Below are 24,323 nucleotides of genomic sequence, written 5' to 3' on the forward strand. Positions count from 1 at the left end.
GAGAGTTCCAAATGTTTGTGGGTAGAATATATATGGAACGGGGGTAAAATTGAAAAAAGTTTAAAAAAATTTTTTTTGGACTTAGTCATTTTTTCGACGTTTATCAGACTTTCAGATAGGGGAAATGTCAGTGAGCATTCCGATTTCAGTTCCAGAGGGATTCGCCCAATGAGTCCTTGATATTTAGTCGTTTTCAGAAAATATTTTTGATTTTTGAAAATTTCACTTTTTTGTGAAAATATCCACTAAATGAGGGAATAATATGTGTGAGGGTACCCCAGCAGAGTTCCAAATGTGTGTGGGTAGAATATATATCGCACAGGGGTAAAATTGAAAAAAGTTGAAAAAATTTTTTTTTGGACTTAGTCATTTTTCCGGCGTTTATCAGATTTTCAGATAGGGGAAATGTCAGTGAGCGTTCCGATTTCAGTTCCAGAGCGATTCGCCCAATGAGTCCTTGATATTTAGTCGTTTTCAGCCAATATTTTTGAAAATTTCACTTTTTTGTGAAAATATCCACTAAATGAGGGAATAATATGTGTGAGGGTACCCCAGGAGAGTTCCAAATGTGTGTGGGTAGAATATATATCCCACGGGGGTAAAATTGAAAAAAGTTGAAAAATTTTTTTTTTGGACTAAGTCATTTTTCCGGCGCTTATCAGACTTTCAGATAGGGGAAATGTCAGTGAGCGCTCGGATTTCAGTTCCAGAGCGATTCGCCAAATGAGTCCTTGATATTTAGTTGTTTCCGGCAATTTTCTGGATTTTGAAAATTTCACTTTTATGTGAAAATATCCACTAAATGAGGGAATAATATGTGTGAGGGTACCCCAGGAGAGTTCCAAATGTGTGTGGGTAGAATATATATCCCACGGGGGTAAAATTGAAAAAAGGTGAAAAAAAATTTTTTTGGACTTAGTCATTTTTCCGGCGTTTATCAGACTTTCAGATAGGGGAAATGTCAGTGAGCATTCCGATTTCAGTTCCAGAGCGATTCGCCCAATGAGTCCTTGATATTTAGTCGTTTTCAGCCAATATTTTTGATTTTTGAAAATTTCATTTTTTTGTGAAAATATCCACTAAATGAGGGAATAATATGTGTGAGGGTACCCCAGGAGAGATCCAAATGTGTGTGGTTAGAATATTTATCCCACGGGGTAAAATTGAAAAATGTTGAAAAAAAATTTTTTTGGACTTACTCATTTTTTCGACATTTATCAGACTTTCAGATAGGGGAAATGTCAGTGAGCGTTCCGATTTCAGTTCCAGAGCGATTCGCCAAATGAGTCCTTGATATTTAGTCGTTTTCAGCCAATTTTCTGGATTTTTGAAACTTTCACTTTTTTGTGAAAATATCCACTAAATGAAGGAATAATATGTGTGAGGGTACCCCAGGAGAGTTCCAAATGTGTGTGGGTAGAATATATATCCCACGGGGTAAAATTGAAAAAAGTTGAAAAAAACTTTTTTTGGACTTAGTCATTTTTTCAGCATTTATCAGACTTTCAGATAGGGGAAATGTCAGTGAACGTTCCGATTTCTGTTCCAGAGCGATTCGCCCAATGAGTCCTTGATATTTAGTCGTTTTCAGCCAATTTTCTGGATTTTTGAAAATTTCACTTTTTTGTGAAAATATCCACTAAATGAGGGAATAATATGTGTGAGGGTACCCCCAGGAGAGTTCCAAATGTGTGTGGGTAGAATATATATCCCACGGGGGTAAAATTGAAAAAAGTTGAAAAAAAATTTTTTTGGACTTTGTCATTTTTTTGGCATTTATCAGACTTTCAGATAGGGGAAATGTCAGTGAGCGTTCCGATTTCTGTTTCAGAGCGATTCGCCCAATGAGTCCTTGATATTTAGTCGTTTTCAGCCAATTTTCTGGATTTTTGAAAATTTCACTTTTTTGTGAAAATATCCACTAAATGAGGGAATAATATGTGTGAGGGTACCCCCAGGAGAGTTCCAAATGTGTGTGGGTAGAATATATATCCCACGGGGGTAAAATTGAAAAAAGTTGAAAAAAAATTTTTTTGGACTTAGTCATTTTTCCGGCATTTATCAGACTTTCAGATAGGGCAAATGTCAGTGAGCGTTTCAATTTCTGTTCCAGAGCGAGTCGCCCAATGAGTCCATGATATTTAGTCGTTTTCAGCCAATTTTTTGGATTTTTGAAAATTTCACTTTTTTGTGAAAATATCCACTAAATGAGGGAATAATATGTGTGAGGGTACGCCAGGAGAGTTCCAAATGTGTGTGGGTAGAATATATATCCCACGGGGGTAAAATTGAAAAAAGTTGAAAACATTTTTTTTTGGACTTAGTCATTTTTCCGGCGTTTATCAGACTTTCAGATAGGGGAAATGTCAGTGAGCATTCCGATTTCAGTTCCAGAGCGTTTCATCCAATGAGTCCTTGATATTTAGTCGTTTTCAGCCAATTTTCTGGATTTTTGAAAATTTCACTTTTTTGTTAAAATATCCACTAAATGAGGGAATAATATGTGTGAGGGTACGCCAGGAGAGTTCCAAATGTGTGTGGGTAGAATATATATCCCACGGGGGTAAAATTGAAAAAAGTTGAAAACATTTTTTTTTGGACTTAGTCATTTTTCCGGCGTTTATCAGACTTTCAGATAGGGGAAATGTCAATGAGTATTCCGATTTCAGTTCCAGAGTGATTCGCCCAATGAGTCCTTGATATTTAGTCGTTTTCAGCCAATTTTCTAGATTTTTGAAAATGTCACTTTTATGTCAAAATATCCACTAATATATGTGTGAGGGCACCCCAGGAGAGTTCCAAATGTGTGTGGGTAGAATATATATCCCAAGGGAGTAAAATTGAAAAAAGTTGAAAAAAATTTTTTTTTTGGACTTAGTAATTTTTTTGGCGTTTATCAGACTTTCAGATAGGGGAAATGTCAGTGAGCATTTCGATTTCAGTTCCAGAGCTATTCGCCCAATGAGTCGTTGATATTTAGTCGTTTTCAGCCAATTTTCTGGATTTTTGAAAATTTCACTTTTATGTCAAAATATCCACTAAATGAGGGAATAATATGTGTGAGGGTACGCCAGGAGAGTTCCAAATGTGTGTGGGTAGAATATATATCCCACGGGGGTAAAATTGAAAAAAGTTGAAAACATTTTTTTTTGGACTTAGTCATTTTTCCGGCGTTTATCAGACTTTCAGATAGGGGAAATGTCAATGAGTATTCCGATTTCAGTTCCAGAGTGATTCGCCCAATGAGTCCTTGATATTTAGTCGTTTTCAGCCAATTTTCTAGATTTTTGAAAATGTCACTTTTATGTCAAAATATCCACTAAATGAGGGAATAATATGTGTGAGGGCACCCCAGGAGAGTTCCAAATGTGTGTGGGTAGAATATATATCCCAAGGGAGTAAAATTGAAAAAAGTTGAAAAAAATTTTTTTTTTGGACTTAGTAATTTTTTCGGCGTTTATCAGACTTTGAGATAGGGGAAATGTAAGTGAGCGTTCTGATTTCTGTTCCAGAGCGATTCGCCCAATGAGTCCTTGATATTTAGTCGTTTTCAGCCAATTTTCTGGATTTTTGAAAATTTCACTTTTATGTCAAAATATCCACTAAATGAGGGAATAATATGTGTGAGGGTACCCCAGGAGAGTTCCAAATGTGTGTGGGTAGAATATATATCCCACGGGGTAAAATTGAAAAAAGTTGAAAAAAACTTTTTTTGGACTTAGTCATTTTTTCGGCATTTATCAGACTTTCAGATAGGGGAAATGTCAGTGAGCGTTCCGATTTCTGTTCCAGAGCGATTCGCCCAATGAGTCCTTGATATTTAGTCGTTTTCAGCCAATTTTCTGGATTTTTGAAAATTTCACTTTTTTGTGAAAATATCCACTAAATGAGGGAATAATATGTGTGAGGGTACACCCAGGAGAGTTCCAAATGTGTGTGGGTAGAATATATATCCCACGGGGGTAAAATTGAAAAAAGTTGAAAAAAAATTTTTTTGGACTTAGTCATTTTTCCGGCATTTATCAGACTTTCAGATAGAGCAAATGTCAGTGAGCGTTCCAATTTCTATTCCAGAGCGAGTCGCCCAATGAGTCCTTAATATTTAGTCGTTTTCAGCCAATTTTTTGGATTTTTGAAAATTTCACTTTTTTGTGAAAATATCCACTAAATAATATGTGTGAGGGTACACCAGGAGAGTTACAAATGTTTGTGGGTAGAATATATATCCCACGGGGTAAAATTGAAAAAAGTTGAAAACATTTTTTTTTTGGACTTCGTCATTTTTCCGGCGTTTATCAGACTTTCAGATAGGGCAAATGTCAGTGAGCGTTTCAATTTCTGTTCCAGAGCGAGTCGCCCAATGAGTCCTTGATATTTAGTCGTTTTCAGCCAATTTTTTGGATTTTTGAAAATTTCACTTTTTTGTGAAAATATCCACTAAATGAGGGAATAATATGTGTGAGGGTACCCCAGGAGAGTTCCAAATGTGTGTGGGTAGAATATATATCCCACGGGGTAAAATTGAAAAAAGTTGAAAAAAACTTTTTTTGGACTTTGTCATTTTTTTAGCATTTATCAGACTTTCAGATAGGGGAAATGTCAGTGAGCGTTCCGATTTCTGTTCCAGAGCGATTCGCCCAATGAGTCCTTGATATTTAGTCGTTTTCAGCCAATTTTCTGGATTTTTGAAAATTTCACTTTTTTGTGAAAATATCCACTAAATGAGGGAATAATATGTGTGAGGGTACCCCCAGGAGAGTTCCAAATGTGTGTGGGTAGAATATATATCCCACGGGGGTAAAATTGAAAAAAGTTGAAAAAAAATTTTTTTCACTTAGTCATTTTTTCGGCATTTATCAGACTTTCAGATAGGGCAAATGTCAGTGAGCGTTAAGATTTCTGTTCCAGAGCGAGTCGCCCAATGAGGCCTTGATATTTAGTCGTTTTCAGCCAATTTTTTGGATTTTTGAAAATTTCACTTTTTTGTGAAAATATCCACTAAATGAGGGAATAATATGTGTGAGGGTACACCAGGAGAGTTCCAAATGTGTGTGGGTAGAATATATATCCCACGGGGGTAAAATTGAAAAAAGTTGAAAACATTTTTTTTTGGGACTTAGTCATTTTTCCGCGTTTATCAGACTTTCAGATAGGGGAAATGTCAGTGAGCATTCCGATTTCAGTTCCAGAGCGTTTCGTCCAATGAGTCCTTGACATTTAGTCGTTTTCAGCCAATTTTCTGGATTTTTGAAAATTTCACTTTTTTGTTAAAATATCCACTAAATGAGGGAATAATATGTGTGAGGGTACGCCAGGAGAGTTCCAAATGTGTGTGGGTAGAATATATATCCCACGGGGGTAAAATTGAAAAAAGTTGAAAACATTTTTTTTTGGACTTAGTCATTTTTCCGGCGTTTATCAGACTTTCAGATAGGGGAAATGTCAATGAGTATTCCGATTTCAGTTCCAGAGTGATTCGCCCAATGAGTCCTTGATATTTAGTCGTTTTCAGCCAATTTTCTAGATTTTTGAAAATGTCACTTTTATGTCAAAATATCCACTAAATGAGGGAATAATATGTGTGAGGGCACCCCAGGAGAGTTCCAAATGTGTGTGGGTAGAATATATATCCCAAGGGAGTAAAATTGAAAAAAGTTGAAAAAAATTTTTTTTTTGGACTTAGTAATTTTTTCGGCGTTTATCAGACTTTCAGATAGGGGAAATGTCAGTGAGCATTTCGATTTCAGTTCCAGAGCTATTCGCCCAATGAGTCGTTGATATTTAGTCGTTTTCAGCCAATTTTCTGGATTTTTGAAAATTTCACTTTTATGTCAAAATATCCACTAAATGAGGGAATAATATGTGTGAGGGTACGCCAGGAGAGTTCCAAATGTGTGTGGGTAGAATATATATCCCACGGGGGTAAAATTGAAAAAAGTTGAAAACATTTTTTTTTGGACTTAGTCATTTTTCCGGCGTTTATCAGACTTTCAGATAGGGGAAATGTCAATGAGTATTCCGATTTCAGTTCCAGAGTGATTCGCCCAATGAGTCCTTGATATTTAGTCGTTTTCAGCCAATTTTCTAGATTTTTGAAAATGTCACTTTTATGTCAAAATATCCACTAAATGAGGGAATAATATGTGTGAGGGCACCCCAGGAGAGTTCCAAATGTGTGTGGGTAGAATATATATCCCAAGGGAGTAAAATTGAAAAAAGTTGAAAAAAATTTTTTTTTTGGACTTAGTAATTTTTTCGGCGTTTATCAGACTTTCAGATAGGGGAAATGTCAGTGAGCATTTCGATTTCAGTTCCAGAGCTATTCGCCCAATGAGTCGTTGATATTTAGTCGTTTTCAGCCAATTTTCTGGATTTTTGAAAATTTCACCTTTATGTCAAAATATCCACTAAATGAGGGAATAATATGTGTGAGGGTACCCCCAGGAGAGTTCCAAATGTGTGTGGGTAGAATATATATCCCACGGGGGTAAAATTGAAAAAAGTTGAAAAAAAATTTTTTTTGGACTTGGTCATTTTTCCAGCGTTTATCAGACTTTCAGATAGGGCAAATGTCAGTGACCATTCCGATTTCAGTTCCAGAGCGATGTGCCCAATGAGTCCTTGATATTTTGTCGTTTTCAGCCAATATTTTTGATTTTTGAAAATTTCACTTTTTTGTGAAAATATCCACTAAATAATATGTGTGAGGGTACATAGAATGACATCCATGTTGGCCGTAGCCGTGCAGTGTACATCTTGCGCAATGTATGCATTCCGTGAGCAACCGCTCAAGGATCCATACTGCTGCGAGAGATGTGAGCATATCGTGCACTTGGAAACCCAAATTCTGGATCTAAGTGCTCAGATAGCGGTACTGAGGAGCATCGACAACATAGAACGGAGTTTGCTGCTAACCGAGCAGGCACTCAATGGGTCAATACTGGGGGTGGAGCATAGAGGGGAAGTGCAGGCTGAACAGGCAGGGAGCTGGATAACAGTTAGGAGGGATAGAGGGAAGAAGTATAGGAAAGCTGGTTCAGAACCGTCATTATTGGAGCACGACAGATCCTCTGACCGCCGGGGGAGTGTATGCTCCAGTAATGAGCGGTAGGGGGGAAGTGTAGGGCAGGCAAGACAGGTTCTCGTAGTGGGTGACTCTATTATTAGGGGGACAGACAGGGCAATCTGTCACAAAGACCGGGATCGCCGAACGGTGTGCTGCCTCCCTGGCGCTCGAGTCTGGCACATCGTGGATCGGGTTGACAGGTTACTGGGTGGGGCTGGCGAAGACCCAGCGGTCTTGGTCCACATCGGCACCAATGACAAAGTGAGTGGTAGATGGAGGTTCCTTAAAAATTATTTCAGGGACCTAGGTAGGAAGCTTAGGGCAAGGACCTCCAAGTTAGTTTTCTCAGAAATACTACCAATCCCGCGAGCCACACAGGAGCGCCAACGGGAAGTTAGGAAGGTGAATAAGTGGCTAAAGAGTTTGTGCAAGGCAGAAGGGTTTGGGTTCATGGAGAACTGGGCCGACTTCGCGGTCGGCTACAGGCTCTACCGTAGGGACGGGCTGCACCTCAATGGGGAGGGTGCAGCGGTGCTGGGGAAGAAGATGGCTAATAGGTTGGAGGAGTTTTTAAACTAGAGACGGGGGGAAACCAAGGAAATAGGTGGGATGTGAGGCAAGCAAGGGGGAAGGGGAGAAGTGAATATAATGAGGGTGGAGAGGGGGGTGGGGATAGTACAGTTAGATCGTTAGAGAGGAATAGGATGCTAAATAACCCCAAAGTTTTATCTTGCATGCTGACCAACGTAAGAAGCCTGACCAATAAGGCGGATGAGCTGCAGGCGCTTATATCAGAGGAGAGGTATGACATCGTAGGTATAACAGAGACTTGGCTAGACGATAGCTACGACTGGGCGGTAAATTTATTAGATTATAGTTTATTTAGAAGGGACCGGAAACAGGGGAAAGGCGGAGGAGTCTGCTTATATGTAAAGTCATGTCTAAAACCCAGACTAAGGGACGATATAGGAGAGGGAGAAGAGGGGGTCGAGTCCATGTGGGTAGAGATAGAGGGAACTAAAAATAATAATAAAATATTACTGGGGGTCTGCTATAAGCCACCAAATATAACAGAGGAGAATGAGAATCTGCTATTAGGACAAACAGACAAAGTAGCAAAACATAATGAAGTGATTGTAATGGGGGATTTCAACTACCCGGATATTGACTGGGAAACAGAAACCTGTAGATCTCAGAAGGGAAAAAGGTTCTTGACAAATATTAAGGATAATTATCTCTCCCAACTAGTGCAGGAACCAACGAGAGGGAAAGCCGTGTTGGACTTAATATTGACTAATAGGCCTGATAGAATAACTGAGGTACAGATAGGGGGGCACCTAGGTAATAGCGACCATAATATTATCGACTTCAAAATGCCCTTCAGTAGGGTTATCAATAAGGGAACAACAAAAACATTAAACTTTTGGAGGGCGAAGTTTGATCAGCTGAAAGAAAGCCTTCAACTTATTGACTGGGACAAAGTTCTTAATCAAAGGAATACGAATAGTAAATGGGAAACCTTCAAAAGAATTCTGAATACTCAGTGCGAGAGATATATACCGTATGGGAATAAAAGGGCCAGAAATAAGAGGAAACCAATATGGTTGAACAAGAACGTAAAAGGGGCGTTAAATACCAAAAAGAGGCATTCAAGAGATTAAAACAGGAAAACAGTAAGGAAGCACTAATGTGTTACAAGGAAAAAACAAGAACCTGTAAAAAACAAATAAAAATAGCGAAGGAGGAAACAGAGAGACGTATTGCTAGGGAAAGTAGATCAAATCCCAAACTGTTCTTTACGTATATAAATAGTAAAAGGATTAAATCGGATAATATTGGACCGATAAAAAGTGAGGAAGGCAAAATCATAGAGAAAGATGAGGATAAAGCTAATCTATTAAATAATTTTTTTTCGACAACTTTCACAAAGGAAATCGAACTAACAGGAGAAATGAGAAGTGACAAACTTAATCCTCCACTAAGTATGACAAATCTAACCCAAGCTGGGGTACAGAAACGCCTCAGTAAGATTAAAATAAACAAATCACCAGGACCTGATGGCATACACCCACGGGTACTAAGGGAACTAAGTAATGTGATAGACAGACCGTTATATCTTATATTTAAGGACTCTGTTGAGACTGGGTCTGTGCCACTTGATTGGCGACAGGCGAATGTAGTGCCAATATTCAAAAAGGGAGCGAAAAGTGACGCCGGAAACTATCGGCCGGTGAGTCTGACGTCCGTTGTGGGCAAAATTTTTGAAAGCTTCATTAAAGAGGCAATTACGGAGCATCTTGATGCTAATAATCTTTTAATCCCGAACCAACATGGATTCATGAGGAATCGCTCCTGCCAAACAAACCTGATTGACTTCAACGAGGAGGTTAGCTCTCGAGTAGATCAGGGGGAACCAGTGGATGTCGTGTATCTCGACTTCTCAAAAGCGTTCGATAGCGTGCCACATAATAGGTTGGTATACAAAATGAGAATGATGGGGCTGGGGGAAAATGTCTGCAAGTGGGTAGCTAACTGGCTAAAGGATAGAGGGCAGAGGGTGGTTATAAATGGAATATACTCAGATTGGGTAAGCGTCACTAGTGGGGTACCACAGGGGTCTGTACTAGGCCCAATGTTATTTAATATCTTTATTAACGACATAGTCAACGGGATAAATAGTAAAATATCAATATTTGCAGATGACACAAAGTTATGTAAAACAATTAATACAAAAGAGGACAGTGCAGACCTACAGAGGGATTTGGATAAGCTGGGTAGGTGGAGCATTAAATGGCAAATGAGGTTTAACGAGGAGAAATGTAAGGTCATACATATGGGAAGGAAAAATTGAAGTCACCAGTACTCACTGAATGGGAAATCATTGGGGAATTCAGAGATGGAGAAGGACTTGGGCATCTTGATTGATAGCAAACTAAATTGGAGTGCCCAAAGTCAGGCCGCTGCTGTAAGGGCAAACAGGGTAATGGGATGTATCAGAAGAGGTATAGCTGCAAAGGATGAGAACATTGTTCTTCCACTGTACAAAGCACTGGTCAGACCACACTTGGAATACTGTGCTCAGTTATGGGCCCCAATATATAGAAAGGATATAAATGAGCTTGAAAAGGTACAAAGGAGGGCAACAAAATTAATAAAGGGAATGGAGGGACTGCAATACCCAGAGAGGTTGGCAAAACTAGGACTATTCAGAGTGGAAAAGAGAAGGTTGAGGGGGGACATAATAAATCTGTACAAATATGTTAGGGGACAGTATAGATATCTTGCCCGGGATTTGTTCAAAAGGAGGGATATTACGGTAACAAGAGGGCACTCACTAAGACTGGAAGAGAAAAGGTTTCAGCACCAGCATAGGAAGGGGTTCTTTACGGTAAGAGCAGTGAGAATATGGAATTCACTGAGTGAGGAGACGGTAATGTCGGATTCACTACACCAGTTCAAGCGGGGACTGGATGCATTTCTAGATACCAGGCAGATTTCAGCATATACTTAAAAATAAAATAAAATAGTAGGTTGATACAGGGATTTATTCTGACTGCTGGTTTCAGAGTCGGGAGGGAATTTTTCCTCAGGTGAAGAGTGGCCAAATCATTTGGGGTTTTTGCCCTCCTCTGGATCAACTTTAGCAATTACAGAACTAACAGGTCGATCTTGATGCACGCAAGTCTTTATTCGGCTTTACAAACTATGTTACTATGTTACTATGTTACACCAGGAGAGTTAAAATGTGTGTGGGTAGAATATATATCCCACGGGGGTAAAATTAAAAAAAGTTGAAAACATTTTTTTTTTGGACTTAGTCATTTTTCCGGCGTTTATCAGACTTTCAGATAGGGGAAATGTCAGTGAGCGTTCCGATTTCAGTTCCAGAGCAATTCGCCCAATGAATCCTTGATATTTAGTCGTTTTCAGCCAATTTTCTGGATTTTTGAAAATTTCACTTTTTTGTGAAAATATCCACTAAATGAGGGAATAATATGTGTGAGGGTACCCCAGGAGAGTTCCAAATGTGTGTGGGTAGAATATAAATCCCACGGGGGTAAAATTGAAAAAAGTTGAAAAAAATTTTTTTTGGACTTAGTCATTTTTTCGGCATTTATCAGACTTTCAGATAGGGGAAATGTCAGTGAGCGTTCCGATTTCTGTTCCAGAGCGAGTCGCCCAATGAGTCCTTGATATTTAGTCGTTTTCAGCCAATTTTTTGGATTTTTGAAAATTTTACTTTTTTGTGAAAATATCCACTAAATGAGGGAATAATATGTGTGAGGGTACCCCAGGAAAGTTCCAAATGTGTGTGGGTAGAATATATATCACACGGGGGTAAAATTGAAAAAAGTTGAAAAAAAATTTTTTTTGGGCTTAGTCATTTTTCCGGCGTTTATCAGACTTTCAGATAGGGGAAATGTCAGTGAGCTTTCCGATTTCTGTTCCAGAGCGAGTCGCCCAATGAGTCCTTGATATTTAGTCGTTTTCAGCCAATTTTTTGGATTTTTGAAAATTTCACTTTTTTGTGAAAATATCCACTAAATGAGGGAATAATATGTGTTAAGGTACTCCAGGAGAGTTCCAAATGTGTGTGGGTAGAATATATATCCCACGGGGGTAAAATTGAAAAAAGTTGAAAACATTTTTTTTTTGGACTTAGTCATTTTTCCGGCGTTGATCAGACTTTCAGATAGGGCAAATGTCAGTGAGCGTTCCGATTTCAGTTCCAGAGCGATTCGCCCAATGAGTCCTTGATATTTAGTCGTTTTCAGCCAATATTTTTGATTTTTGAAAATTTCACTTTTATGTGAAAATATCCACTAAATGAGGGAATAATATGTGTGAGGGTACGCCAGGAGAGTTCCAAATGTGTGTGGGTAGAATATATATCCCACGGGGGTAAAATTGAAAAAAAAATTTTTTTGGACTTAGTCATTTTTCCGCCGTTTATCAGACTTTCAGATAGGGCAAATGTCAGTGACCGCTCTGATTTCAGTTCCAGAGCGATGTGCCCAATGAGTCCTTGATATTTAGTCGTTTTCAGCCAATATTTTTGATTTTTGAAAATTTCACTTTTTTGTGAAAATATCCACTATATGAGGGAATAATATGTGTGAGGGTACCCCAGGAGAGTTCCAAATGTGTGTGGGTAGAATATATATCCCACGGGGTAAAATTGAAAAAAGTTGAAAAAAACTTTTTTTGGACTTTGTCATTTTTTTAGCATTTATCAGACTTTCAGATAGGGGAAATGTTAGTGAGCGTTCCGATTTCTGTTCCAGAGCGATTCGCCCAATGAGTCCTTGATATTTAGTCGTTTTCAGCCAATTTTCTGGATTTTTGAAAATTTCACTTTTTTGTGAAAATATCCACTAAATGAGGGAATAATATGTGTGAGGGTACCCCCAGGAGAGTTCCAAATGTGTGTGGGTAGAATATATATCCCACGGGGGTAAAATTGAAAAAAGTTGAAAAAAAATTTTTTTCACTTAGTCATTTTTTCGGCATTAATCAGACTTTCAGATAGGGCAAATGTCAGTGACCGTTAAGATTTCTGTTCCAGAGCGAGTCGCCCAATGAGTCCTTGATATTTAGTCATTTTCAGCCAATTTTTTGGATTTTTGAAAATTTCACTTTTTTGTGAAAATATCCACTAAATAATATGTGTGAGGGTACACCAGGAGAGTTACAAATGTGTGTGGGTAGAATATATATCCCACGGGGTAAAATTGAAAAAAGTTGAAAAAATTTTTTTTTTGGACTTCGTCATTTTTCCGGCGTTTATCAGACTTTCAGATAGGGCAAATGTCAGTAAGCATTCCGATTTCAGTTCCAGAGCGATTCGCCCAATGAGTCCTTGATATTTAGTCGTTTTCAGCCAATTTTCTAGATTTTTGAAAATGTCACTTTTATGTCAAAATATCCACTAAATGAGGGAATAATATGTGTGAGGGTACGCCAGGAGAGTTCCAAATGTGTGTGGGTAGAATATATATCCCACGGGGGTAAAATTGAAAAAAGTTGAAAACATTTTTTTTTGGACTTAGTCATTTTTCCGGCGTTTATCAGACTTTCAGATAGGGGAAATGTCAATGAGTATTCCGATTTCAGTTCCAGAGTGATTCGCCCAATGAGTCCTTGATATTTAGTCGTTTTCAGCCAATTTTCTAGATTTTTGAAAATGTCACTTTTATGTCAAAATATCCACTAAATGAGGGAATAATATGTGTGAGGGCACCCCAGGAGAGTTCCAAATGTGTGTGGGTAGAATATATATCCCAAGGGAGTAAAATTGAAAAAAGTTGAAAAAAATTTTTTTTTTGGACTTAGTAATTTTTTCGGCGTTTATCAGACTTTCAGATAGGGGAAATGTCAGTGAGCATTTCGATTTCAGTTCCAGAGCTATTCGCCCAATGAGTCGTTGATATTTAGTCGTTTTCAGCCAATTTTCTGGATTTTTGAAAATTTCACTTTTATGTCAAAATATCCACTAAATGAGGGAATAATATGTGTGAGGGTACGCCAGGAGAGTTCCAAATGTGTGTGGGTAGAATATATATCCCACGGGGGTAACATTGAAAAAAGTTGAAAACATTTTTTTTTGGACTTAGTCATTTTTCCGGCGTTTATCAGACTTTCAGATAGGGGAAATGTCAATGAGTATTCCGATTTCAGTTCCAGAGTGATTCGCCCAATGAGTCCTTGATATTTAGTCGTTTTCAGCCAATTTTCTAGATTTTTGAAAATGTCACTTTTATGTCAAAATATCCACTAAATGAGGGAATAATATGTGTGAGGGCACCCCAGGAGAGTTCCAAATGTGTGTGGGTAGAATATATATCCCAAGGGAGTAAAATTGAAAAAAGTTGAAAAAAATTTTTTTTTTGGACTTAGTAATTTTTTCGGCGTTTATCAGACTTTCAGATAGGGGAAATGTCAGTGAGCATTTCGATTTCAGTTCCAGAGCTATTCGCCCAATGAGTCGTTGATATTTAGTCGTTTTCAGCCAATTTTCTGGATTTTTGAAAATTTCACTTTTATGTCAAAATATCCACTAAATGAGGGAATAATATGTGTGAGGGTACGCCAGGAGAGTTCCAAATGTGTGTGGGTAGAATATATATCCCACGGGGGTAACATTGAAAAAAGTTGAAAACATTTTTTTTTGGACTTAGTCATTTTTCCGGCGTTTATCAGACTTTCAGATAGGGGAAATGTCAATGAGTATTCCGATTTCAGTTCCAGAGTGATTCGCCCAATGAGTCCTTGATATTTAGTCGTTTTCAGCCAATTTTCTAGATTTTTGAAAATGTCACTTTTATGTCAAAATATCCACTAAATGAGGGAATAATATGTGTGAGGGCACCCCAGGAGAGTTCCAAATGTGTGTGGGTAGAATATATATCCCAAGGGAGTAAAATTGAAAAAAGTTGAAAAAAATTTTTTTTTTGGACTTAGTAATTTTTTCGGCGTTTATCAGACTTTCAGATAGGGGAAATGTCAGTGAGCATTTCGATTTCAGTTCCAGAGCTATTCGCCCAATGAGTCGTTGATATTTAGTCGTTTTCAGCCAATTTTCTGGATTTTTGAAAATTTCACCTTTATGTCAAAATATCCACTAAATGAGGGAATAATATGTGTGAGGGTACCCCCAGGAGAGTTCCAAATGTGTGTGGGTAGAATATATATCCCACGGGGGTAAAATTGAAAAAAGTTGAAAAAAAATTTTTTTTGGACTTGGTCATTTTTCCGGCGTTTATCAGACTTTCAGATAGGGCAAATGTCAGTGACCATTCCGATTTCAGTTCCAGAGCGATGTGCCCAATGAGTCCTTGATATTTTGTCGTTTTCAGCCAATATTTTTGATTTTTGAAAATTTCACTTTTTTGTGAAAATATCCACTAAATAATATGTGTGAGGGTACATAGAATGACATCCATGTTGGCCGTAGCCGTGCAGTGTACATCTTGCGCAATGTATGCATTCCGTGAGCAACCGCTCAAGGATCCATACTGCTGCGAGAGATGTGAGCATATCGTGCACTTGGAAACCCAAATTCTGGATCTAAGTGCTCAGATAGCGGTACTGAGGAGCATCGACAACATAGAACGGAGTTTGCTGCTAACCGAGCAGGCACTCAATGGGTCAATACTGGGGGTGGAGCATAGAGGGGAAGTGCAGGCTGAACAGGCAGGGAGCTGGATAACAGTTAGGAGGGATAGAGGGAAGAAGTATAGGAAAGCTGGTTCAGAACCGTCATTATTGGAGCACGACAGATCCTCTGACCGCCGGGGGAGTGTATGCTCCAGTAATGAGCGGTAGGGGGGAAGTGTAGGGCAGGCAAGACAGGTTCTCGTAGTGGGTGACTCTATTATTAGGGGGACAGACAGGGCAATCTGTCACAAAGACCGGGATCGCCGAACGGTGTGCTGCCTCCCTGGCGCTCGAGTCTGGCACATCGCGGATCGGGTTGACAGGTTACTGGGTGGGGCTGGCGAAGACCCAGCGGTCTTGGTCCACATCGGCACCAATGACAAAGTGAGTGGTAGATGGAGGTTCCTTAAAAATTATTTCAGGGACCTAGGTAGGAAGCTTAGGGCAAGGACCTCCAAGTTAGTTTTCTCAGAAATACTACCAATCCCGCGAGCCACACAGGAGCGCCAACGGGAAGTTAGGAAGGTGAATAAGTGGCTAAAGAGTTTGTGCAAGGCAGAAGGGTTTGGGTTCATGGAGAACTGGGCCGACTTCGCGGTCGGCTACAGGCTCTACCGTAGGGACGGGCTGCACCTCAATGGGGAGGGTGCAGCGGTGCTGGGGAAGAAGATGGCTAATAGGTTGGAGGAGTTTTTAAACTAGAGACGGGGGGAAACCAAGGAAATAGGTGGGATGTGAGGCAAGCAAGGGGGAAGGGGAGAAGTGAATATAATGAGGGTGGAGAGGGGGGTGGGGATAGTACAGTTAGATCGTTAGAGAGGAATAGGATGCTAAATAACCCCAAAGTTTTATCTTGCATGCTGACCAACGTAAGAAGCCTGACCAATAAGGCGGATGAGCTGCAGGCGCTTATATCAGAGGAGAGGTATGACATCGTAGGTATAACAGAGACTTGGCTAGACGATAGCTACGACTGGGCGGTAAATTTATTAGATTATAGTTTATTTAGAAGGGACCGGAAACAGGGGAAAGGCGGAGGAGTCTGCTTATATGTAAAGTCATGTCTAAAACCCAGACTAAGGGACGATATAGGAGAGGGAGAAGAGGGGGTCGAGTCCATGTGGGTAGAGATAGAGGGAACTAAAAATAATAATAAAATATTACTGGGGGTCTGCTATAAGCCACCAAATATAACAGAGGAGAATGAGAATCTGCTATTAGGACAAACAGACAAAGTAGCAAAACATAATGAAGTGATTGTAATGGGGGATTTCAACTACCCGGATATTGACTGGGAAACAGAAACCTGTAGATCTCAGAAGGGAAAAAGGTTCTTGACAAATATTAAGGATAATTATCTCTCCCAACTAGTGCAGGAACCAACGAGAGGGAAAGCCGTGTTGGACTTAATATTGACTAATAGGCCTGATAGAATAACTGAGGTACAGATAGGGGGGCACCTAGGTAATAGCGACCATAATATTATCGACTTCAAAATGCCCTTCAGTAGGGTTATCAATAAGGGAACAACAAAAACATTAAACTTTTGGAGGGCGAAGTTTGATCAGCTGAAAGAAAGCCTTCAACTTATTGACTGGGACAAAGTTCTTAATCAAAGGAATACGAATAGTAAATGGGAAACCTTCAAAAGAATTCTGAATACTCAGTGCGAGAGATATATACCGTATGGGAATAAAAGGGCCAGAAATAAGAGGAAACCAATATGGTTGAACAAGAACGTAAAAGGGGCGTTAAATACCAAAAAGAGGCATTCAAGAGATTAAAACAGGAAAACAGTAAGGAAGCACTAATGTGTTACAAGGAAAAAACAAGAACCTGTAAAAAACAAATAAAAATAGCGAAGGAGGAAACAGAGAGACGTATTGCTAGGGAAAGTAGATCAAATCCCAAACTGTTCTTTACGTATATAAATAGTAAAAGGATTAAATCGGATAATATTGGACCGATAAAAAGTGAGGAAGGCAAAATCATAGAGAAAGATGAGGATAAAGCTAATCTATTAAATAATTTTTTTTCGACAACTTTCACAAAGGAAATCGAACTAACAGGAGAAATGAGAAGTGACAAACTTAATCCTCCACTAAGTATGACAAATCTAACCCAAGCTGGGGTACAGAAACGCCTCAGTAAGATTAAAATAAACAAATCACCAGGACCTGATGGCATACACCCACGGGTACTAAGGGAACTAAGTAATGTGATAGACAGACCGTTATATCTTATATTTAAGGACTCTGTTGAGACTGGGTCTGTGCCACTTGATTGGCGACAGGCGAATGTAGTGCCAATATTCAAAAAGGGAGCGAAAAGTGACGCCGGAAACTATCGGCCGGTGAGTCTGACGTCCGTTGTGGGCAAAATTTTTGAAAGCTTCATTAAAGAGGCAATTACGGAGCATCTTGATGCTAATAATCTTTTAATCCCGAACCAACATGGATTCATGAGGAATCGCTCCTGCCAAACAAACCTGATTGACTTCAACGAGGAGGTTAGCTCTCGAGTAGATCAGGGGGAACCAGTGGATGTCGTGTATCTCGACTTCTCAAAAGCGTTCGATAGCGTGCCACATAATAGGTTGGTATACAAAATGAGAATGATGGGGCTCGGGGAAAATGTCTGCAAGTGGGTAGCTAACTGGCTAAAGGATAGAGGGCAGAGGGTGGTTATAAATGGAATATACTCAGATTGGGTAAGCGTCACTAGTGGGGTACCACAGGGGTCTGTACTAGGCCCAATGTTATTTAATATCTTTATTAACGACATAGTCAACAGGATAAATAGTAAAATATCAATATTTGCAGATGACACAAAGTTATGTAAAACAATTAATACAAAAGAGGACAGTGCAGACCTACAGAGGGATTTGGATAAGCTGGGTAGGTGGAGCATTAAATGGCAAATGAGGTTTAACGAGGAGAAATGTAAGGTCATACATATGGGAAGGAAAAATTGAAGTCACCAGTACTCACTGAATGGGAAATCATTGGGGAATTCAGAGATGGAGAAGGACTTGGGCATCTTGATTGATAGCAAACTAAATTGGAGTGCCCAAAGTCAGGCCGCTGCTGTAAGGGCAAACAGGGTAATGGGATGTATCAGAAGAGGTATAGCTGCAAAGGATGAGAACATTGTTCTTCCACTGTACAAAGCACTGGTCAGACCACACTTGGAATACTGTGCTCAGTTATGGGCCCCAATATATAGAAAGGATATAAATGAGCTTGAAAAGGTACAAAGGAGGGCAACAAAATTAATAAAGGGAATGGAGGGACTGCAATACCCAGAGAGGTTGGCAAAACTAGGACTATTCAGAGTGGAAAAGAGAAGGTTGAGGGGGGACATAATAAATCTGTACAAATATGTTAGGGGACAGTATAGATATCTTGCCCGGGATTTGTTCAAAAGGAGGGATATTACGGTAACAAGAGGGCACTCACTAAGACTGGAAGAGAAAAGGTTTCAGCACCAGCATAGGAAGGGGTTCTTTACGGTAAGAGCAGTGAGAATATGGAATTCACTGAGTGAGGAGACGGTAATGTCGGATTCACTACACCAGTTCAAGCGGGGACTGGATGCATTTCTAGATACCAGGCAGATTTCAGCATATACTTAAAAATAAAATAAAATAGTAGGTTGATACAGGGATTTATTCTGACTGCTGGTTTCAGAGTCGGGAGGGAATTTTTCCTCAGGTGAAGAGTGGCCAAATCATTTGGGGTTTTTGCCCTCCTCTGGATCAACTTTAGCAATTACAGAACTAACAGGTCGATCTTGATGCACGCAAGTCTTTATTCGGCTTTACAAACTATGTTACTATGTTACTATGTTACACCAGGAGAGTTAAAATGTGTGTGGGTAGAATATATATCCCACGGGGGTAAAATTAAAAAAAGTTGAAAACATTTTTTTTTTGGACTTAGTCATTTTTCCGGCGTTTATCAGACTTTCAGATAGGGGAAATGTCAGTGAGCGTTCCGATTTCAGTTCCAGAGCAATTCGCCCAATGAATCCTTGATATTTAGTCGTTTTCAGCCAATTTTCTGGATTTTTGAAAATTTCACTTTTTTGTGAAAATATCCACTAAATGAGGGAATAATATGTGTGAGGGTACCCCAGGAGAGTTCCAAATGTGTGTGGGTAGAATATAAATCCCACGGGGGTAAAATTGAAAAAAGTTGAAAAAAATTTTTTTTGGACTTAGTCATTTTTTCGGCATTTATCAGACTTTCAGATAGGGGAAATGTCAGTGAGCGTTCCGATTTCTGTTCCAGAGCGAGTCGCCCAATGAGTCCTTGATATTTAGTCGTTTTCAGCCAATTTTTTGGATTTTTGAAAATTTTACTTTTTTGTGAAAATATCCACTAAATGAGGGAATAATATGTGTGAGGGTACCCCAGGAAAGTTCCAAATGTGTGTGGGTAGAATATATATCACACGGGGGTAAAATTGAAAAAAGTTGAAAAAAAATTTTTTTTGGGCTTAGTCATTTTTCCGGCGTTTATCAGACTTTCAGATAGGGGAAATGTCAGTGAGCTTTCCGATTTCTGTTCCAGAGCGAGTCGCCCAATGAGTCCTTGATATTTAGTCGTTTTCAGCCAATTTTTTGGATTTTTGAAAATTTCACTTTTTTGTGAAAATATCCACTAAATGAGGGAATAATATGTGTTAAGGTACTCCAGGAGAGTTCCAAATGTGTGTGGGTAGAATATATATCCCACGGGGGTAAAATTGAAAAAAGTTGAAAACATTTTTTTTTTGGACTTAGTCATTTTTCCGGCGTTGATCAGACTTTCAGATAGGGCAAATGTCAGTGAGCGTTCCGATTTCAGTTCCAGAGCGATTCGCCCAATGAGTCCTTGATATTTAGTCGTTTTCAGCCAATATTTTTGATTTTTGAAAATTTCACTTTTATGTGAAAATATCCACTAAATGAGGGAATAATATGCGTGAGGGTACGCCAGGAGAGTTCCAAATGTGTGTGGGTAGAATATATATCCCACGGGGGTAAAATTGAAAAAAAAATTTTTTTGGACTTAGTCATTTTTCCGCCGTTTATCAGACTTTCAGATAGGGCAAATGTCAGTGACCGCTCTGATTTCAGTTCCAGAGCGATGTGCCCAATGAGTCCTTGATATTTAGTCGTTTTCAGCCAATATTTTTGATTTTTGAAAATTTCACTTTTTTGTGAAAATATCCACTATATGAGGGAATAATATGTGTGAGGGTACCCCAGGAGAGTTCCAAATGTGTGTGGGTAGAATATATATCCCACGGGGTAAAATTGAAAAAAGTTGAAAAAAACTTTTTTTGGACTTTGTCATTTTTTTAGCATTTATCAGACTTTCAGATAGGGGAAATGTTAGTGAGCGTTCCGATTTCTGTTCCAGAGCGATTCGCCCAATGAGTCCTTGATATTTAGTCGTTTTCAGCCAATTTTCTGGATTTTTGAAAATTTCACTTTTTTGTGAAAATATCCACTAAATGAGGGAATAATATGTGTGAGGGTACCCCCAGGAGAGTTCCAAATGTGTGTGGGTAGAATATATATCCCACGGGGGTAAAATTGAAAAAAGTTGAAAAAAAATTTTTTTCACTTAGTCATTTTTTCGGCATTAATCAGACTTTCAGATAGGGCAAATGTCAGTGACCGTTAAGATTTCTGTTCCAGAGCGAGTCGCCCAATGAGTCCTTGATATTTAGTCATTTTCAGCCAATTTTTTGGATTTTTGAAAATTTCACTTTTTTGTGAAAATATCCACTAAATGAGGGAATAATATGTGTGAGGGTACACCAGGAGAGTTCCAAATGTGTGTGGGTAGAATATATATCCCACGGGGGTAAAATTGAAAAAAGTTGAAAACATTTTTTTTTTGGACTTAGTCATTTTTCCGCGTTTATCAGACTTTCAGATAGGGGAAATGTCAGTGAGCATTCCGATTTCAGTTCCAGAGCGTTTCGTCCAATGAGTCCTTGATATTTAGTCGTTTTCAGCCAATTTTCTGAATTTTTGAAAATTTCACTTTTTTGTTAAAATATCCACTAAATGAGGGAATAATATGTGTGAGGGTATGCCAGGAGAGTTCCAAATGTGTGTGGGTAGAATATATATCCCACGGGGGTAAAATTGAAAAAAGTTGAAAACATTTTTTTTTGGACTTAGTCATTTTTCCGGCGTTTATCAGACTTTCAGATAGGGGAAATGTCAATGAGTATTCCGATTTCAGTTCCAGAGTGATTCGCCCAATGAGTCCTTGATATTTAGTCGTTTTCAGCCAATTTTCTAGATTTTTGAAAATGTCACTTTTATGTCAAAATATCCACTAAATGAGGGAATAATATGTGTGAGGGCACCCCAGGAGAGTTCCAAATGTGTGTGGGTAGAATATATATCCCAAGGGAGTAAAATTGAAAAAAGTTGAAAAAAATTTTTTTTTTGGACTTAGTAATTTTTTCGGCGTTTATCAGACTTTCAGATAGGGGAAATGTCAGTGAGCATTTCGATTTCAGTTCCAGAGCTATTCGCCCAATGAGTCGTTGATATTTAGTCGTTTTCAGACAATTTTCTGGATTTTTGAAAATTTCACTTTTATGTCAAAATATCCACTAAATGAGGGAATAATATGTGTGAGGGTACCCCAGGAGAGTTCCAAATGTGTGTAGGTAGAATATATGTCCCACGGGGTAAAATTGAAAAAAGTTGAAAAAAACTTTTTTTGGACTTAGTCATTTTTTCGGCATTTATCAGACTTTCAGATAGGGGAAATGTAAGTGAGCGTTCTGATTTCTGTTCCAGAGCGATTCGCCCAATGAGTCCTTGATATTTAGTCGTTTTCAGCCAATTTTCTGGATTTTTGAAAATTTCACTTTTATGTCAAAATATCCACTAAATGAGGGAATAATATGTGTGAGGGTACCCCAGGAGAGTTCCAAATGTGTGTGGGTAGAATATATATCCCACGGGGTAAAATTGAAAAAAGTTGAAAAAAACTTTTTTTGGACTTAGTCATTTTTTCGGCATTTATCAGACTTTCAGATAGGGGAAATGTCAGTGAGCGTTCCGATTTCTGTTCCAGAGCGATTCGCCCAATGAGTGCTTGATATTTAGTCGTTTTCAGCCAATTTTCTGGATTTTTGAAAATTTCTTTTTTTTGTGAAAATATCCACTAAATGAGGGAATAATATGTGTGAGGGTACCCCCAGGAGAGTTCCAAATGTGTGTGGGTAGAATATATATCCCACGGGGGTAAAATTGAAAAAAGTTGAAAAAAAATTTTTTTGGACTTAGTCATTTTTCCGGCATTTATCAGACTTTCAGATAGAGCAAATGTCAGTGAGCGTTCCAATTTCTATTCCAGAGCGAGTCGCCCAATGAGTCCTTAATATTTAGTCATTTTCAGCCAATTTTTTGGATTTTTGAAAATTTCACTTTTTTGTGAAAATATCCACTAAATAATATGTGTGAGGGTACACCAGGAGAGTTACAAATGTGTGTGGGTAGAATATATATCCCACGGGGTAAAATTGAAAAAAGTTGAAAAAATTTTTTTTTTGGACTTCGTCATTTTTCCGGCGTTTATCAGACTTTCAGATAGGGCAAATGTCAGTAAGCATTCCGATTTCAGTTCCAGAGCGATTCGCCCAATGAGTCCTTGATATTTAGTCGTTTTCAGCCAATTTTCTAGATTTTTGAAAATGTCACTTTTATGTCAAAATATCCACTAAATGAGGGAATAATATGTGTGAGGGTACGCCAGGAGAGTTCCAAATGTGTGTGGGTAGAATATATATCCCACGGGGGTAAAATTGAAAAAAGTTGAAAACATTTTTTTTTGGACTTAGTCATTTTTCCGGCGTTTATCAGACTTTCAGATAGGGGAAATGTCAATGAGTATTCCGATTTCAGTTCCAGAGTGATTCGCCCAATGAGTCCTTGATATTTAGTCGTTTTCAGCCAATTTTCTAGATTTTTGAAAATGTCACTTTTATGTCAAAATATCCACTAAATGAGGGAATAATATGTGTGAGGGCACCCCAGGAGAGTTCCAAATGTGTGTGGGTAGAATATATATCCCAAGGGAGTAAAATTGAAAAAAGTTGAAAAAAATTTTTTTTTTGGACTTAGTAATTTTTTCGGCGTTTATCAGACTTTCAGATAGGGGAAATGTCAGTGAGCATTTCGATTTCAGTTCCAGAGCTATTCGCCCAATGAGTCGTTGATATTTAGTCGTTTTCAGACAATTTTCTGGATTTTTGAAAATTTCACTTTTATGTCAAAATATCCACTAAATGAGGGAATAATATGTGTGAGGGTACCCCAGGAGAGTTCCAAATGTGTGTGGGTAGAATATATATCCCACGGGGGTAAAATTGAAAAAAGTTGAAAAAAACTTTTTTTGGACTTAGTCATTTTTCCGGCATTTATCAGACTTTCAGATAGAGCAAATGTCAGTGAGCGTTCCAATTTCTATTCCAGAGTGAGTCGCCCAATGAGTCCTTAATATTTAGTCATTTTCAGCCAATTTTTTGGATTTTTGAAAATTTCACTTTTTTGTGAAAATATCCACTAAATAATATGTGTGAGGGTACACCAGGAGAGTTACAAATGTGTGTGGGTAGAATATATATCCCACGGGGTAAAATTGAAAAAAGTTGAAAAAATTTTTTTTTTGGACTTCGTCATTTTTCCGGCGTTTATCAGACTTTCAGATAGGGCAAATGTCAGTAAGCATTACGATTTCAGTTCCAGAGCGATTCGCCCAATGAGTCCGTGATATTTAGTTGTTTTCAGCCAATATTTTTGATTTTTGAAAATTTCACTTTTTTGTGAAAATATCCACTAAATGAGGGAATAATATGTGTGAGGGTACCCCAATAGAGTTCCAAATGTGTGTGGGTAGAATATATATCCCACGGGGGTAAAATTGAAAAAAGTTGAAAACATTTTTTTTTTTGGACTTAGTCATTTTTCCGGCATTTAGCAGACTTTCAGATAGGGGAAATGTCAGTGAGCGTTCCGATTTCTGTTCCAGAGCGATTCGCCCAATGAGTCCTTGATATTTAGTCGTTTTCAGCCAATTTT

This window comes from Phyllobates terribilis, unplaced genomic scaffold (genome assembly GCF_046119375.1).
Source record: "Phyllobates terribilis strain yellow unplaced genomic scaffold, ASM4611937v1 Scaffold_12__6_contigs__length_324123572, whole genome shotgun sequence".
Lineage (NCBI taxonomy): Eukaryota > Metazoa > Chordata > Amphibia > Anura > Dendrobatidae > Phyllobates > Phyllobates terribilis.